We start from the raw sequence: 4738 nt of genomic DNA on the forward strand, positions 1-4738 counted from the left end.
ATGCCCTGTGACCCAGCGATTCTCGTTCTTGGCATCAGCCCTGAGAAACGGCCGCGCCTGGGCACCAGCGGGCACAGGTGACGGCGGTCGCCGGGAACCATGTGAAAGACCGAAGACGCCCGCCAGGGTCACAACAGCTAGGGAACTCACGGCGCGCTCACGCTGAGCAACACTGCGCAGCAGACCACGTGCCCTCCCTGTTGTTCAATGAAAACGAGTCGAGTATGCACAGTACACACAGCATTTCCCCCACGTACACAGGAAAAGAACACAGTACCTTTTAGACGTGGGTGTAAACGACTAGAGAAAGGCTGGGCAGCAAACAGCCGACGGGCAACAACGTCACTGCTGGAGGGGGGCTGGGTAGCGCCGACCTTGCCAGTCAAGTTTGGATTCTGCGTGGGGAGAGAGCGTCCACCTATCACTTGTATATTGTACTTAGCAGCATCAGAGGAGCAACGGGGAAAGCGAATGACCTCGACGGTGCAGTCACGTGACGGGCGCCACGGCCAGCACACGGAAGGCACTGCACACAGGGCAAGGGGCGAATCTCACACCGAATGAGAAAAGTCCATAAGATCATGTACGACATAATGTCTTTTCTTTTTTTATAATACCTTTCATATAACGTCACAAACAACTGAAATTAGAACACATACTTTACAAAACACACAGAGTTAAGAATTTTTTTCTAAGGCAGGTGAAAAGCAAGCAGGTAGAAGCGGCCCAGCATTCAGGACAGCCCCGGCCTGGGCCCGGAGGGAGGCGGGGGAGTTACTGTCCGAGTCCTACTGTTCGTACCGGATGTTCGACTCGGAAACGCTTACAGCATCACAGACCCCAAGGGACCGAATGAAGGAGAGCCGTGTTAGGTCAGGAACCAAAGTTAACCCAGTCCTGTGGACTCGAGTCCAACAGGGACAGACACTCCTGCCTTTAGAAGTGTATCACAGCTTTAACTTCAGAGTTTGAAACATTATGAACATTGAGAGTCACTGAAATTCATTGCATTTGATTAGAAACAACAAAAACCAGAGACAAAAAATTCCCCAGATGCTTAAGGCAGATAATGGTAAGAGGCTAATATTGGCAGACCTGGAGGAAGAGGGCAAAGACAGTATTTACTCAGTAAAACTGATATTCCGACTTTGAATGTAACCAGTTTAGACCCCCTCCCACGTTAGATCCCCAACTCCTTAAATGAAGGAGTATTTACTGTACCTGTGGTAGAACATGCATGAACTACTGAGGTAAAAGTAATCAAACTCCAACAGAGTTGCTGTTACATCAAACTTATTAGACTAATTTTTTATAAGTTCTTGTATAATAGATAACTTTTGCTCCAGCAATAAAAAGAGAGTAAGTTTGACAATCTCATTGGCAAATGCTTACCTTCCCAAGGATATAAAAAACATTCATGATCATTATAAAAATCAACATGGAAATTTCATGTGGTAAGTGGTCAAAGAGGAAAAATGCAGATTGTAAATCAAGCAGTAAAACTGTCAGACTAGCCAGGAATTACAGAAATACAAATCATGATTACTCAAGTATTTTTAAAAGTAGCGACAAATACTCCCGATTGAATGTGGCCATCACTGCTTGGACAGGACACCAAAGCACAGGTAACGGAGGTAAAAACAGGTAAATTGGACCACATGCACGTTGAAAATGTGCGGGCATCAAAGCACAGCACCCACAGAGTGAAAAGCGAACCTACAGAACAGAGAGAACAGAGTGAACCACGTGTCTGAGAAGGGGTAACACCTGGAATATGTAAAAAACTCCTACAGATCGACAAACACACCGTAACTCAATTTGAACCGTGGCCAAAGGCCTTGAAAGACATTTCCCCAAAACGACCTATGAATGGCCAGCAAGCACAGGAGAAGGTGCTCAGCATCACTAGTCACCAGGGAGACGCACACCAAAACCACGCTGAGGTGCCACCTCACACCCTTAGGGCGCTGCTACTCAACGAAGCAGGAGAAAACGAGTACCAGTGAGGACGTGGAGAACTGCAGTCGGACTCTCGCAAATGGCTGGGGGCGTGAAATGGCGCAGCTGCCTCGGAAAACAGTGCGGCAGTTCCTCAGAAAGCGGAGACAGAAACGCCGTCCGACCCAGCGTGCCATTCCCGGGCGTACATCCACGGGGCCTGCAGCGGAGTCCCAGCACGGTGTCCGCACAGCCACGCTCACAGCAGCATACTCACGAGAACCGAAGGGTGGAAGCATGCCACGGGTTCAATCGTGATAAATGGACACAGTGCACACACACACAGTGGAACATGACTCAGCCCTGGGATAAAGGAAGAAATCCCTGACACAGGCTACAACGCAAACGAACCCAGGAGAACATTATGCCAGTCGCAAAGGGACAAATACTGCATGATTCCACTTAACACAAGGTACTTAGTCTCAGAGAAACAGAAAAGTAGAAGGGTGGGTGCCAGAGGCTGGGGTGGGGGGTGCGAAGGGTATGGGGAGTTCAGTGGATACAGAGTTCCAGTTTTACCAGGTGAGAGAGTTCTGGAGCTTGATTATATTCACGACAATGCAAACACACAGCACTACTGAATTGCACACTTGAAATGCTTCATAGAGTCAATTTTATGTTATCTTTTACCATGAACTTTTTAGAAACGAGCAAAGAACCTGATGTTAGCAACTGTGTCAAGAAATGGATACACTCACAAGAGGACATGCAAGCTTTCCGCAGAGTTGTAAACCCACCCATGCACACTGGCCAGGCAGTGTGCCCCAGGGACGCACGTGCACGCCGACGGACAGAGACACCTCGGGGCTAATGGTCAAAACGCTTACACCCAAACGAACCTCGTGTGCGGGCGCAGGGGGTGCAGTGGCACAGTCACCCACTCACCGTCTAGACTCACGGACCCCTTCGGTGAGGTTATGCTTCCCACAGAAAAATATTCAGAACATCCACAGACCTCCAGAAGCCCGCCCATGGAATTCTTGTGTAAGAATTAACCACCTGGAGTAAAAGGCACTTCCAATGTGTTTGTGGACACTGCTGCTACAGGGAAACGTGAACAGAAGAGAAACTAAGTGTCAAACCAGAAGAGCCCAGAATCTGCACACTGAGCAGCACCACTGCAGGGAGGCCCAGAGCGGCAGGCAGGTGGCGGAGCTCGGGGAGAGGGACCTGGGCAGAGGCAGCTAGGTCTGCGGCTGCACATCAGCTGCAAGCGCTGAGTGAAGCGTGGCTGGGAGGATGCACACTCACGACCCCCCACTCCACAGACTAGGAAAACAGGCTCGGTGAGGCCACAGGTCACAAAGCCACCAAATGGCCGAGTTAGGAGTAGAACCAGTTCTTTGCACACCTGTTCCCAATGCCTCCCCACCCCTGTCCAAACCAATCAGGATGGGGACTAGGAAGTCATGTAAGAGAAACAAGCAGGATCCCATTGAGAGACAACACCCACCTGCCTGGAGTCCTCCTTCAGGGAACTGCTGCATTGAGACAACCCTCAGGGCTGACAGGACTCTGCCACTCCATCATCCGGACACAGGGGAGCAGCACCGGGTGGGAGCAAAACTGCAGGCGCTCCGAGGGTTCGGGCCTGCCCTCCCCCCCACACACACAGACTTCACAACAAACCCCAGTTGGAGTAAATGTTTAAAAACTTAAAAAATAAAACCATGAGTGCCACAAAAACTACAGATTAATATCTATACATTCTCTGTGAGCCTGCTCCGGCATTTCACTTGCCAGCATGGTGCCACAATGGGCATGGCTCAAAGCCAGAGGTGACATGCCCTTCAGAGACGTAGGTGCACGTGGACCAGCCCCCAACACAAACGGTCCTGGCAGTCCCTTAATGGCCGAGGTCGGCAGGACAACCCAAGGGTGCCAACAGGGCGGAGGGTGGTGGTGGTGGTTAAGGCTCAGTCTCCCTTCTGCAACACGCCATTCCTGCAGCTCTTGGCGTGTCCAACCTGGGCGCACACAGGATCCCCAACCAACATGTCCTCTCAGGCCGTTTTCCTTTGTAAGAGAACTTCCAAATTCAACTTCTACTATGTTTAGGCCCCATTACTTTTAGTTTGTACTACATCACCATTTTCTACTTTGCTGCCGCAAGCCCACTGGCTGTGTTTCACTGCACCGTCCGCTGCCCCCGGGTGTTCAGCGGCAAGGACGGAATCAGACTGACGCCCACGGATGCATAACTGCCAATGCCACCTCCAGCACCGTGGCCCACCCCGCCTGACCGCAGGGCAACGGGGAGAGCAGGCAGGAAGCTCCTGAGGCCCAAAGGGCATCAGCACGGCCTTCAGCCGCCTGCTCTCCGCTCCTCATATTAACAGGCCCAACTCCAACCACTCTCAATGCCAGACATTTATGCCCCCTGTGGAGATCTTGTCGGCCTGCCGGTTGCTAAGAAACCGTACTATAAACAGTATTTATAACAGTTAACCTTTGAGGGTGGGAGCAATTGTGTAATCATAGTACAAAACACAAGAGGGGAAGCACGCTCAGAAAAGACGGCGGCTAGGTTAAAAGGCAAGGAACGGGGGGAAGGCAGGGAAAAGGGCCTGGTCTGTCCTGGGGGGAACAGGAACAGGGCGGTGAGCAGCGAAAGGATCCTTGAACGTGCCCACGGCGGGGCCCGCCCCTGACGGAGCCAGGAGGTCTGAGGAGGTGGCTTCACTCCAGCTTCAGGGCGGCACACCCGGGTCGGAGCAGAAGAGGCCGGCCAACGACCCTG

Source organism: Phyllostomus hastatus, unplaced genomic scaffold (assembly GCF_019186645.2).
Source record: "Phyllostomus hastatus isolate PE091 unplaced genomic scaffold, TTU_PhHast_1.1 phas_scaffold_11, whole genome shotgun sequence".
In the NCBI taxonomy this organism is placed as follows: domain Eukaryota; kingdom Metazoa; phylum Chordata; class Mammalia; order Chiroptera; family Phyllostomidae; genus Phyllostomus; species Phyllostomus hastatus.